Source organism: Cygnus olor, chromosome 1 (genome assembly GCF_009769625.2).
Source record: "Cygnus olor isolate bCygOlo1 chromosome 1, bCygOlo1.pri.v2, whole genome shotgun sequence".
Classification (NCBI taxonomy): domain Eukaryota; kingdom Metazoa; phylum Chordata; class Aves; order Anseriformes; family Anatidae; genus Cygnus; species Cygnus olor.
The window spans coordinates 103,802,332-103,817,058 of record NC_049169.1 but is presented as its reverse complement, the minus strand read 5'-3'; the positions used below and the strand labels follow the sequence as shown (position 1 = coordinate 103,817,058).

At 42.0% G+C, this 14,727-nt stretch overlaps 1 protein-coding gene and 1 long non-coding RNA gene across 2 annotated transcripts in view; one reads left to right on the top strand and one right to left on the bottom strand.

Annotated features, from left to right (window-relative positions):
• The window catches only part of CCND2 (cyclin D2), a 41,704-nt gene that overhangs the window by 21,452 nt on the left and 5,525 nt on the right, over window positions 1-14,727 (top strand). The window lies entirely within an intron of this gene.
• Window positions 8,174-11,589, bottom strand: LOC121079003. The gene is made up of 2 exons (XR_005824823.1): window positions 10,318-11,589; window positions 8,174-8,636 (listed from the first exon to the last, which is right to left on the bottom strand). It is a non-coding gene; the product is annotated as an uncharacterized LOC121079003 (long non-coding RNA).

Sequence of the window (14,727 nt, the reverse complement as noted above, 5' to 3'; positions counted from 1 at the left end):
AAGATACTTCCACGTGGCCAAACTTGGAGGATTCTCACTGTGGCTGAGCTGGCCCTAACTCAGAATCTGTCTCCTGCAAAATTTGAAGTCTCAGATCAACCAAAGTGAGCAAGAATTGTTAACTTGGGCAAAATAGTGTATTTTTCATTAGCCAGGTATTTGGAAATATTTTGGTAGATATTTTTCCCATGACATTTTTGTTGGAATCAGGCCCTGAGCTGAAAAGTTTCATCCCACCTGTTAAAGCTTAAGGGAGCGATAAACAGCTGAAAATAGCTGAAAAACAGGGTCTCAAAGAAGTATCAGGCAGTCTTAATAATAGGTGGTAATATCAGCCACAGCTGTAAAATGTATTGTTGGTAAAAATGTACTGGCTGGATTGTGTAAGAGTCACCCAAGGCTGTGTTAACGAAGAGTAAAGACTATTGTACTATATTTTATGCTGGCACTTAATTAAAGTTGAATGAAAAGCTTCAGTTCTCTCACTTCCTAATTTCTGATGGCTGAAAGCTGTTCCTGCAGCAACACAATTAATTCATCGTCACTGTATGAATGATTTTGTTTTCAAGGGGAGGTTAGGGAAGAGCAAGAATCTATAGCTCGGAGGTTTCAGGAGCATCATGCAGTGGAAAAGTGAGGTAACTTGCAGGGGTTACAGCTCTGCAGGGGAAAAGTCTGTGCCTTTGTGCCCCTTGTGCCTCCTCGTAGACCACAGAATACTGCACGGGGCTGGAGGAAAATCTTCCCGACGAGCAGGTCCTGAGGGCAGAGCGTTGCAGAGTTCTGCTGCCCCACGAGGGGTGCCATGGTGTTTCCTATGGGGTCCCCTGTGTTGCAGTTGACCTCCTAGCTCAGCTTGTAAATAAAATGAACTTTCCTGCTGCTCAGCCCAGGAACTCTGGGGAATGCAGGGACATTTCCTGAACTAGCCACCCTGGATGCTTCCGATATTTGAAACTAGTTCTGAGTTGTTCAGGAGCAAAGAGGTGTCTTAAAAACCCACATCAGCAAATGGGGGTGGGGGAAGTGTTGAGAGAGAGAGATCACAGAGTGGAAACACATAATGGGACGTTTTCATGAACTTAAAGAAAAATGTCGCTCTCTGAGGTAAAGCACATGAAAAATTTCAGCTTCAAAGTTGCAAGCGTATGAAAACATACTCTTGAGAATGATAATGAAATCCTGCTGTAACTAAGCTGCACTGAGCTTTTCTAAACTTTTACTGTTCTACAGAGATAATTTGAGGGTGCTATCTGTTTGCTAGGAAATAGCAGCATAAACCAAGAAGCTGAAATCAATGGAGTTATTTTAGATTTACACTGGTGTAACTGAGAGTGGAGTTTGGCATATAGTGCTGTAATGTTTTTAATGGGTGTTTCATTAAGAATTAGACCAAAAATATGCTACTAATAAACACCATTTAATTTAGAACCCTGCTGCTGGGTAAGCAAAGAACCAACATGCTAGTGTTTATTTCAAAAACACATGGATGATGATTATCCTTGTATGAATGCAAAGTAGTGCTCTGGGCTTCAGACAAGATAGTAGTACAAGGCATCATGCCAGTATCGTTTTAATGATAACAGTGATTTATGATAAATAGCTGCCCCGAGCCATTTGTCGAAGGTTGAATCACAGTCTTGAAGAGGCAGTGACAGCTAGCCCATGTAAACCTCAGTTTCATTACTCCTTTCACCTACCAAAATAATCATCAGGGAGTAACTCTTGGAGGAGTTTGAGAATGCTCATCAGTGTTATGAGTAGCGAAAATAGGCTCTGTATGGCATATCTGAATGGCCTTTTCTGATAACTGTTGTCCCAAAGAGTTGATAAGATCGAGTCCAGCACAGCTTGATGCAGTTCTGCAGGATGGGGATTGCACAGTGTGATCTGTTTTCCTGCCAGAGGGTGGGAACATTTCCTTTGCTGTTTCTTGAAGAGAAGAGGCTGGTAGGCAAAGAGTTAACAGAGCTACTCACAGGAAGCACACAAGCTCCCTGTGCATCTCTTGGAGGATCATTGCAATGGAAAAATAAACAACTCAGGAAGTCACGAATTTCCAAAGCATCCCAGACGAGCACTCCAGTGTGCACAGTATCCTGTTCCCAGTGGAGCCAGCTGCTTCAGAGGAGGATACGAGCATTCCTGCTGTGTACAATTACGGGATATGAGGAAGGATAGCTGAATGGGTAGGGCATAAACCTGGCATTTTGAGACTTTGAGGTTAATACTCTGCCTTGCGACAGACCTGCCTTGGTTAAATCTCTCTTCACCTCCTTGGAAGAGCAGCCATCAGTTCAGTGTGTCAGCTTCCTAGCCACGTGTCTGGAAACTGCCTCTCTGGCCTTGCCTGAGAGCATTCTCATAAATCATGGCACACGTACACATGATTTAACCTGGTTATTGCTTGCATTTCCCTTGAGTCTGTCCAGAGACTGCCTTGCCTGCATGTTCTGTTGTGCCCCAGATCTCCTCATGGAGGAGAAGTATACTGAGGATTCCAAGGTGCTTTAGAAACTACTGCAGTGGTAGGTAGATGAGCTCTTCCCTGTAACCTTGGAACAGAATTTTGTAGGCAGAAATTAGTGAGAATTAGGGTTATCTTTAAAACATAGTTATGTACGTGCTTTGAGCAAAGGCTTATTTTAAATGACCTCAGCAGGTCCCTCCGCAGGTCCTTTCCAGCCTCTTAAGTGCACTGAAACACAGAAATGATTATCTCATGTTAAAAATGTGTTCAGATTATATCATTGATAAAAACTGGCAAGGTTAGATCTAAAATTAAGCTGGTTAGCAATTGCTTGTGGAAGAAACTGTGTAAAATGATAAGCCAGATAAGTTGGCCAGGTTCAGTCTGTGCGATAATGAGGTTTATGTGCACACATCTTCCTTCTAGAGCCCCGCTTTCAGGGTTGCAGCCCTGAAATGACAAAAGTTGTTGTCCTCCCCTGCATCAGCAGTAGGGGAAGGGTTTTCAGGCAGAGCCAAATGTAGGCTTGTATGCAGGCACAAGTCCCTTTAAAAAGTCTGTTCCCTGATGGGAACTGGTGTGTTCGGAGTGGTTTTGAAAATCCAAAGCATATTTAAGGGCCCGAGGTAGAAAGAAAAAGGAACCAAGCTTTTCTTAAAGTCTTGTCAAAACAGCTGGCTATGAGCCCTTGAAAATGTGGAGTCAGGCTGTTTTGAAGACTGGATCCATAATAAATTACATTTAAAATATCTCCACTTAAATGTGCTACATATGTTAGTGCTGGGATTTTTTTCCCCCAAGGTCTGAAAAGTTCCTTCATAAAGATCCTTGCGAATCTTTGCACAGAAATGGCGTTAGAACCACCATACTCACTCGAGAATTCATTTTCTGTTGAGCTGCAGTATAAATCATGGAAATCTATCTTGAATGGATAGCATTTGAACATTGTCCCTAAAGCACATACACCATTTATTCTCTCCTTTGTAGTGTTCAGGGTCTGTGGTTTTGGAACCAAGTAACAGGACTTGCTGTATCTTATCCTGCCTTATTTGTTGCAGACCACATTTTGTATGCAAGGAAACAACAGACAAAATAGCCTCCAAAGAAAGGAAGAATGAGATAGTTTCCTAAGTTGTCTTTGCCTGAGTTGGCAGCTGCTCTGGTTCATTCAGCTTTTTGTTCCCCAGTGAGTGCTGTGCGTGTGTAGTAACAATGGGGTGATGCAGTTACACTGTAGGCTAATAGCGGAGTTCCGTCAAATCCATTCATAAATGCAGAGGAGGGTGCAGTGCTGTGAGAGCCAGCCAGCGCGCAGAGGAAGTGAGGCCCCCGAATAATGAGCTCCACATCACAAACATAGCTGTCAGAGCTCAGGGGCTGGTGATAGACTGCGATCATCTGGTTGGAGCCTTGCCCCAGCCTACTCTGCTGCAGATGTGTGACCTGCTCAAGTTGACAGGAGAAGATAATAGCGGCCGGCAGATTCCTTTCCGTACGTCCTCTGCTCTGATGCTGCTTTCTGTAAGGCAGGCAGGTTATTACAGCTTTTTCCGAAACCTCAGTTTTTTAATGTGATCACAGCATTTAGTACAGCAGCGTAAAAACTAAATTCACAGCTCTCATCTGACAGTTGCAGAGTATTCTTCTGCATGTTGGAGAGAGATTATCAACTTGAAATCTCAAGTCACATTAAGCAAGGAGTATAAATTCAAGCATGGCATCTGCCCCTGGATCACTCTGCCAGTGTTTTGGCTTTACTCTCACTTTTTCCAGTTCTGAAAACATTGTTCTCTCCTGTTGCTACGAGAAATACCACACCAGCAACAGGAAACCAGCGAACTGGCTGTTTAAGCAAACAGTGGAACCGAATCTAGAAAGTATACTGTTGAAAGTGCTGAAAAGACTGAAAAATTGCAGAGAAAAGTGTGCCATCTTTCAGATGCTTAATGCTAGCCATGTTATATATTGCATTATTACAATAATGTAACAATAGTGAGTGAAGAAATTCTGACATGGATATGATTTTTTTTTTTAAGTGAGATGTCCTCATTAGTCTGCATGAAATGCCCTTTGGAACAGCAAATTACTATTCTCTGTACTTTGTAGATGGAAAAACAGAGACATAGAAGCTTATCTGTAATTGATGCTATTTGTTACAGTAGCAAAAATAGGCACATTTAGGAGGGAAAATATGTCTGTTTTTAAACTGCATCCATTAGATGTGAGATCACTGAGATACAATAAATGTAGTAAATGGGCATAATATTCCTGCAGCTGCTTTTCAGGCTCTTGTTTGGGAGAATGTCAGAGAGCTAAAGGACAGTGTTCTGCAAACGAAGGCTCTAGTTTGGGAAGGAATCCCTGTTTATGTCAACGATGAAGCATGTGCTTTGGAGAGGTTTGAATTGAGGCCTAAATGTGAACCAGCAGAGGAATCCAGCCCTCTTTTGTATCTAGGAGTACAGATGACATGTTCCACACTGGAATTAATGTAAATCCCAACTTTTCAATGCATGTCTAACTGCTGCTTTCTTAAATTATCCAAGCAATGATTTCATGACAAGTGAACAGTGTTGTCACTTAAAATACCTCCAGCATCCTTTCCATTTATCATATCAAGTCTTGCACCTAAAAACAGTCCTTTACTGGTTTCCTTTTTGCAATTAGTTTTAAGAAAGAGGAAGAGATCGTTAAAGTAGTCATCAGGGGCGTTAACAGTTATTTGTGAAGTTGTTAATCTATATGTAGAAAGCTCTAACATACAAAAAAAGCCAGAAGAATTTTGCAGCGTTCTCAGCTTTGGCAATTTCAGCACACAGCAAAGCATTCAGGGTTTGTATCCAGGCTTCTAAATCTTGTCAGGAGATGCGGGAGCATAAAGAAGTACCCGGTGAAGCTTTAGCTCAGTATTTTGGATTATTTGTGTGCATATGTTACATATATATATAACAGCAGCCCTACTGTTACTCTTCTGCTCTTGGTTTTAAAAGAGAGTAGGGCTGCTGTTCGGTTTTTTGAAGTCCTTCAGAAATGACGTGCTCCATGATTTAGTGAGATTGCCCTCAGCCTTGTCATTGCAAAGGATTTAATGAATCTCCCTTGCCATTGACCTGGACTGTAGTAGCAATGGCTGACATGTTGGTCCCTGTCAATTGGAGCTGTGTTTTCACTGGAGCTGCCAAGCTGTGCTTTTGACAGCTAGATGTCCATACTTCCCTGGTAGGATTCTGAGATAGTGCATTGCTTCTCCTCAGTCATTTCCCACTCATCTATCAAAGCTATTTAACTGAACCAGGCTTCCGCTGGTGCTGGCCTTAGTCTTGGACTTCATGGTAAAGCTAAGATCTTGTCAAGAGTTAGGTAATATTTAAATTTAACAGAATTAAAATGGAATGTTGTTGAACAATAGTTTTGCAGTCTGGGTTCTTTTTTAAATGATGCTGTAACACATCTTCTCTATACATTGGTATTTCCATATGAATGCCATCTTGCATAGGCAAAATGGTGCAAGGTTCAAACCAATTTATGCACACCCAAGTGTTTCCCAAAATTTCATTGATGAAACAATTAAACCAATGTTAGGAGTCTTACCAGGGTAAGGCTAAAACTGTAGTGCAAAAGGGAAATCTGAGAATCACAATATACAATGTATTGTGTCCTAAAGCACTGTGGAAAAGACAGGAGCTAAGTTCATCACCAGAGCTTACTTCTGCAAGGCATGCCTTCCTGCCTGCTGGAGTCAATGAGCAGCAAGTCTGAGAGAAACTCTGATGTCTGCTGACACAGGGAGCTCAAGGCTTGGCAAAACTGGATGTTACATGACCAGAATGGATCCAGGGGTGCATTATCATTTCTCAGCCCTGCCTGGCTGCAAAATGAGTTTAGTGGTTTAAATATGTTTTAGAGTGGTCGTTATCATTGGAGTAAGTGCAATGATAGACAACCACAGTTACCTTACAGTCACAGAAGCTCTGGATTGATTCAACATGGAGAAAAGATAGAAAAGATGTATGAATAAAATAAGTTACCTTATTATTCTAATGGTCCGCTATTGGCATTTGAGAAGAGTGGTGTTTTCCTTTGTGGAGAAGGTGGTACACTGCTACACTGAGGGATCTGGTACAGAGACCATTATCATCCAAAAAGTACAATCTATCAACTTCAGTTTGGACATGGTGCCGTGGACAATTTGAAAATGTCTATATAATGTTTATAACAGAAATCCAAGTTAAGTTACTAGAACAATTACAAAGCCCTTCAAAATCCCCTCTTCTCTCCCCCCTTTTTTAAAAAAAATTATCAGTCTGGTCATGGTCTTGCAAGATGGAAAAGATGCCTTGCATCTCTTTAACTCAGTAAAGTTAGGTGGAATGGGTACCCCATGTGAACAGGCTGTTTGGGTCATGATGCGGTGATTCTGGAGATTGGAGCAGTCAGAACTGAGAATCCCACTGATTACAAGTGCAAAGTGAGAGAGAGCCTGTTTGCTGGGTCAATTTGAGTGGGATTGCTCAATGATAGCTTGCTAATTGCAATCATTTTCGTAATAACATTATAAACATTAGTTTAAAACTGGAAGCTGGGGGGCAATTTAGGTCACATAAATTCATGATGTGTTGAAAAGTTCAAGAAAATGAATTGTGTATAATATTCTGCATGATCTTTCCTACTGCTTATGCTTTCTTTCAAGACTGTCATGCATGGAAATGGAAATTTTCAATTATTATTCGTTTGAATGACCAGATCCTGCCATAGTGCTGGTGATTCCTCCTTCCAGTCATTTTCACTACCAGCATTTCTATCAGAGCCATGAAGTTACCCTTCATCGCACATAAGAAAGCATTTATGTTCTTTCAAATGCTTTTCAGGTGTGCTTGTAAAACCAGCTAGAGTTCAAAAATTCTCCACCCCACTCTACAAAAACAACAACAACAAACACAAGAAGCAAATACAAAAGTTAATTGCTTTTTTAGTTCTATACATGCTGAAGTAAAAATAAAACTATGGAGTGGAAAGTACCTGAACTATTTTCATCATTAAAACTACTAGACCATAAAGAAGAATGAGGAAGTTGATCCATGTGACACACTTAAAAAACAAAACCAGTCCTACAGTATTCTGAAGGATTGGCCCAATCCCTATGTCGCAAAATCTAGGGCCATTACTTCTGTCATTATGTTGTCTTTCAAGGAAGATCTGCTGAAAATAGTGAAATTCATATTTTTTTTCTTCAATAGATTTTTAAAGCTTGAATTTTCTCTTATCAATACTGTCTAGAGTTTGCAAAATGAAAGTCCTCTAGTAAAATGAGTACACATGCAGCAAATTCACATGAAACTTCAAGGGGTTAGTAACACTGTCTCATGGGAAAGCCAGGTTGTTTTCCAGGATATTTTTTTTTTCCTTTTTTGTATTGTATCACTTAACTTGGGATTGTCAGAAAGTTCCACTGAGGCAAACAGAAGCAGTAGCCCCATCTATAAAATGAGCCACTTTCTATATCACACTATTGTAATAGGGTGATAAGACACTCGTTAATAAACTCATCTTTTCCTCTCACCTGTAACATTATCATCCATCGGGTATACTTCATAGTGCTTAAAGCTAGTTGCACACTGAGGCTGTGGTTCAAGTGCAAAATGTGTTTTTAGGATTTGCTGTGTAAGAATTCAAGCAGTTTGCTCACATGTCATTGGCCATCTGTAAACTTTGTCTGCTAACTCCAGTTTATTAAAAAAAAACAACAAAAAAAAGACATTGACAGGTTTAGTTAGTAACTCATCTGTCAAAAAGCATGTTGCTCAAACGTGTCCACGCCACTCTGACTGTGTTGTGTCAGGTTTCATCTGTTGTCCTGCAGATAGCGTGTTGAAAAGACATCATGTGGTCTGATTACCTTGGCAGAAGTGGTCTTAGGAGCCTGTGCGTGATGTTCACAAAATCATCACGATTGGCTGATGGAATAGTACGCAGATTCAGGATTAATGGTTGCACAACCACAGCCTCAGGTGGATGATTTGGTTGTACCTCAGTCATCAGTACTGAAGAATCTGGACTAAATCTACTGTTATGTTCCAGCTCATTTTGCTGCATGACTGAGATTCACTCATGAATCTGGCATTAAGGTTTTTCTTCTTACTAGATTTTGATTGTAGAACTTGACAACCTGCAAAATAAAGTGACATCATTTTTAGTTAATGCTGGCCAGCCAATTTCAGCTTCTGAATGGATGCTTTATAGGCGAGACTAAAAGAATGTTTAACTCAGATTAATAAAAACAGAGTTCTAGCATGCAAATAGCAACCTTTATATATATATATATGTATACACACATATATATTTGGAAGCTATTTCACACTAAATGCAACACGCTGGTCATCTTTCCATAGTTTTCTTTGTTTTAAGGACTCCTGTGGTACATTATTTTATATTCAAAATATAAGTGTAGACCAGAGCTAACATGTGACAATAAATACATCAGGGGCTTGTGGGTCCCCATGTAAGGTAAAATTCATGCAAACTGTGGCAATTTCAGTCTGGACTGCTTTATTGGTTTTATGTACAAAATGAAGACGTCAGAAATGGCCATTTTCTGTATAAAAGTACTAAGAGACTTTAGCCTCTTCATAAATTAAATGAAGCATTATGTTGACCATTACAAGTTTTTACAATTACAGTGTAAATTATCATGTGTAAGGAGCATATATATATATATATATATATGTAAACAGGCAAAGCTGGCTCCAAATGCTCAGGCCTTATGTTCTATGTGTCACCACCCTTCCTTCCCCAAGCCTGCCTGTAAGGAAATTGCCTCATTAAGCTCTCTAGTCAGTAGCTGCTTGTAAAAAATCTGGCTTATTTTCAAAAGGCTGTGTTATTTTGAAATTTTGCACCACTGTGCTTTAAGAGATTCTTATACAAAAAGAGCATTAGGACTATAATCTGTTACAATAGTCTACAAAATGGTGGCTCTGCTATTTTTTCCATTTACGGGTCTGATCCTGCTCAATTCGGCCATCAGCTTAAATGGGAACAGGTTCTGGATCTCCTCCAGGGAGACTTGCTGCAGCTGGAAGTGGCAGCCCATGGGCTGTGACACACTCATGACTCCCCCACCAAGGGGATTCGTCTGTATCAGCTGGGATTGGGTTGTGCTATCTCTGTGACTGAACCTCTGCTTTCTGAGAAGGGTAGCTCCCAAACCAGGGTCACAGAGTGAGAATCACTATCAAGTGGAGCTGCACAAAACCACGTCTGATCATGTGCAAGGTGCCTTTGGCAAGTACATTGCAGAAAAAAACAGTGTAGGTAGGGGTGCTTTGCTGAACAGAGCAGAGCCGCTCTCAAAACATTGATTAGGTCTCTTGCATTTTCTCAGAATCTGTTCAGGAAATCTCAGCACCTGTTCCTACAAGCAAGAAGCAGTTTCTACAAGCAAGCGGCAGTTTCAGTTGTACACACGTAACTGCCTGCCAGTGTAACTGCATCATTTCTGTACCCTTGAAATGACTTGCTGCTGTTGCCATCTCACAAAGAGGTGAATGATTGCAATGGACCTGAAACCCACCCAAGCTAATAGTGGGGGATTTTCTTTATCTGAGTTTCTGATAGCTTTTGGCAGTCAGGTAATTTGGAAGAAAGGACAAGGAATTTGTCCAACTTCCATCATTAAACAATCAGTTCCAGTACTAGGAAATCACTAAGCCCCCAATAATAAAAGAGCAATACCCAGCTATAAACAACATTTACCTGATTAAATAAAAGTACACATTCTTACCTTAAAACAACTAGATAGATTTGCCAGCAGCAGGAAAGTGGAAACAGAGGGAAGCCTTTCTCCTTACCTTCTGTTAAAATGACAGGAAAGGAAGAACCCTATGAGGTGATGCATGCTAAAATCTTGCTTGTTTGTTATGAATCTCATTCATCACCAGAAAAATCCACTGTGCTCACATTTTATTGCATCTTCAAACACATTTGTCTTGTCCTCTCACTTCTGAGGCTTCCTGCTCAGCTCCAAGCAAGCTAGATATTAAAGCTTTCCTTCTCTCCAGGAGTGGGAGTTCAGCAGACTGCAGTTCCCTGCCTTCTGGTGGGAGCCAAGCACAGATGTGAGTGCGGGCAGAGACAGGCTGCCCAGTGTCCTGCCTGCCAGACAGCTTTGGGAGGTCGGATTTTAGGCGTACCCTCCTCAGTCCTACTCAGTCTGTAATTAAGCAGATTCATGAAACATGTGTTTGGTAACTGTGTGTTTTTTTGATTAACCTCCTGCTGACACGGTTGCCACATGAGGAGTTTTGCAACGTGGAGTGCTGGGAAAGGCAGCAGGCGCTGGTGTGTGACAGAGTGTGCAGTGGGAACCTGTATGGGAAGCCCAAGTCCAGTCCACCCAGGGCTGGCACTGGAACGAGCTGGTGTCCTGTCTCCAGAAAGTGGGAAGATCAGGAGACTTCCAGTGTGGTGAAGGCACACAGAGACTAGCATTTTGTAATACAGCTTTCTAGCCTGGGTGCTGCTGTTTCTCTTGAGTTCTCATTTCCATAGTACCCTGAAAATCCCTGCATCTCTCTGAATTTACTTGGCATTTAAGGTGCTCCGTGATTCTCAGTGCCACAGTTATCTACTGGGTGGCAATGACGCTAATTATGCATTGGCTGTGGTAGTCAGTGGTTGTGCCCGTGTGATACCTGTGATCTTCCAACTGCATCATTCTTGCCCAGAGTGTTGGGATGAACTGCAGGAGTAACAAAAATCAGGGCACGACCCTGAACAAACTCTGCTCTCTCCAGAATAGGGGAGAGGCATAACTTCTACCTTCCTCCAAAGCATAGACCTTCTCAATCTTAAGGTCTCCAAATGAAGTTCACCATACTTGCCAACATCTGTGTTAGAGTAGCAAGACTTTTGAGACTGTGCTCCCAGCTTCCTTCTTGTGCTGTCCAGAGCTAAAATTAAGCCGGTGCTGTGAGAAGGGGGCTCCCATCTGCTTACAGAGGGAAACTGCACTTTCATTAACTGGCAGATGAAATTGCTGAGCCACAGTCCATGATATTTGAGAAGTCATGGCAGTCCAGTGAAGTTCCCACTGACTGGAAAAGGGGAACCATAAACCCCATTTTAAAAAAGGATAAAAAAGGAAGACCTGGTGAATTACAGGCCAGTCAGTCTCACCTTTGTGCCTGACAAGATCATGGAGCAGGTCCTCTTGGAAACTATGCTAAGGCATATAGAAAATAAGGAGGTAATTGGTGACAGCCACCATGGTTTCACTAAGGGCAGACTGTGCCTGACAAACTGGTGGCCTTCTACAATGCAGTTACAGCGCTGGTGGAAGACCAGCTGAGATCAGCTACCTGGACTTGTGCAAAGCATTTGACACTGTCCCACAGGCATCCTTGTCTCTAAATTTCAGAGACATGGATTTGATGGATGGACGACGTGGTGGGTAAGGATGGGTAAGGTGGGTAATTGGATGGATAGTCACACTCAGAGAGTTGTGGTCAACGTCTCAATGTCCAAGTGGAGATCAGTGACGAGTGGCATTCCACAGGGATTGGTATTGGGACCAGCACTGCTTAACAGCTTGGTTGGTGACGTGGGATTGAGTGCACCCTCAGCAAGTTTGCTGATGACACCAAGCTGTGTGGCGCAGTCAACACACTGGAGGGAAGGGATGCTATCCAGAGGGACCTAACAGGCTTGAGAGGTGAGCCTGTGCAAACCTCATGAGGTTCAACAAAGCCAAGTACAAGATCCTGCAGCTGGGTCGGGGCGATCCCAAGCGCAAATACAGGCTGTATAGAGAATGGATTGAGAGCAGCTCTGAGGAGAAGGACCTGAGGGTGATGGTTGACAGGAAGCTCAACATGAGCTGGCAATGTAAGCTGGCAGCCCAGAAAGCCAACCGTACCCTGGGCTGTATCAAAAGAAGTGTAGCTAGCAGGTTGAGGGAGATGATTCTCCCCACTATGCTCTTATGAGACCCCACCTGGAGAACTGCATTCAGCTCTGGGGCCACCAGCACAAGAAGGACGTGGACCTATTCAGGTGAGTCCAGAGGAGGGCCTTGAAGATGATCAAAAGGCTGGAGCACCTCTCCTGTGAAGACAGGCTGAGGGAGTTGGGATTGTTCAGCCTGGAGAAGAGAAGAATCCAGCAAGACCTCTTAGTGGTTTTTCAGTATCTAAAGGGGGCCTACATGAAAGATGGAGAAGGGAGTCTTTGTTAGGGCCTGTAGTGATAGCACAAGGGATGCTTCACAGAGGGTGAAGCATGGAAAAGTTCAGCTCCAGTGACTGAAACTCAGGAAAGTTGCTAGCTTATTGTGGAGGTTTTTTTGGGGGTAGATACAGTACAGCTGCAAACCAGTGAACTTGACTACTAGTCAAGTTTTTCTTGAGCAGTCTTGCAGTTCCCTGCTTTCAAAACAAAAGACAAGGATGGGGAAGACACAGTCTGACCCCACGCATACACTGTGGTAGCAGAATTTTTTAGTATCATTATGCTCTGTTTCACCATGGTGTTACTCACTGTGATAATTCCTGCTGAGGGAACAAATTTCTGGGTCTGACTGCACACAGGTAATTCAGATACTCACATTTCAATGACATCTCTTTCTAGTTGAGCAGTGTTAGTTTTAGCTTGTGATCCACATCATTTAATAATTCTGTCTTTAATACAGCCAGCGTCCCATCCAACCCCTTTTTCCTGTTCAGTTTGAAAAGCCATCTTTCACAGCCTGTCTTTAGCAGATGCATCTTCAGACAAAGGTTGTGATACTCCATTATAGGATGGCTTCATGACAAAGAGAGGACATGACTTTACAGCTAGCAGTTGCTGACCAGTAGGCAAGAAAATGGTTGTTTATGACACACCAGAGCTAATTGCGTGCATCACGAACGTAAATATCAGAGGAACAAATATTCTGCATTTGACATGTTTTCCCAGTCTGACCAGGATGACAAATTAAACTTACATACATGAATATTTCAAACTCTCCTTGAATAACCTGATACTGTGTGGAGAAAGTGAGTGTTGTTGCTGGTCAGAGCCGTGCTCCCCAGAGGTGCACTCATGTTCTGTATTCAGTTCCTGGGCTGACACAAGTGCCTGTGTGACCTGTGTGACCTGTGGAGGTCAATGCCTGTCTGTTCTTCAGCATCCCTTGGTAAAAATAGCAATGTCTCTGGTCAGAATACTTTCGAAAATCCATACTAGCCAAAACTGCATTTCTCTACTGCATGAAGTCTTTGGGAGAGACCCAGTCCTTAACGTGTCAGAGCTCTATCACATTCACATAAGGCTTCAGTGAGTTCATAGTATTGGTACCTTTTTGAGTATTTTAGAAGGATTGTGCAAGACTGCTTTTAGAAAAAAAAAGTGGTGAAAGGTGGCTTTTTTAGAAAAAAAGTAGGTGGTGCTACTTTATAGTAGCACCACCTGCCCACATATGCAGTGTGGTGTTGATATTCAATCCCAGCATGCTACACATAAGTGTCATTGTGTTCATACAGTTATGGCTTTAGTTTTATTTTTCAGTTGCTGCTAAAACTAAGAGGTTGTCAATCTTTTCTCAAATTTCTCTCTCTTTTTTTTCCCCCCAGCAACCCCATTATTTGGCCTTCCAACATATTATCAATGTGGAACATCCTGTAATACTTCAGCAGTCTTGTTCTTCGTCATTGTGTCTGGTATTAGTGTGGTGAATCCTTCCCATTTCTTTATTCATACCTCGTGAATGTTGCAGGACTCATAATGTACAAGGCTCCCAAATCTGTGTTGCTGTACTATATCCTACTTTTTTCCCCAAGTGTTGTGTGCTGTAATTTGTAATGTAGTCATATCTGAGGCTTGTTTATGCATTTTTGACTTACATCTTTTTATTGTATCTGTCTTTGCTTCAATGTCTTCTGTGAATGATTACCAGTGACTATTCCTAAGGATGTTAAAATAGCCCAATTCCAAGAGTAAAGGTGTGGGAGGGTACACTATACCTCCTCCTCCTGTGCTGCTGAAATCACCTTTTTTCTCTGGAATGTGTTCAGAGAATAATAATGCTAGCAAATTTGTGGATGCATGTTTGGGGCTGGATTGTTAGTTCCCTCGTCATGAACAAAGCCTTATTTCCCTTCAGAGTGCCCAGCTACTGTGCAGCGTGATTTGCTCTGGAATTAATGTTCAATTGCCTTTTTCGGAGACTTAGCACAGAGATGGTTCTTTCTTGCTTCTTCAACAAAGACTCTTTAAAGGAAAAT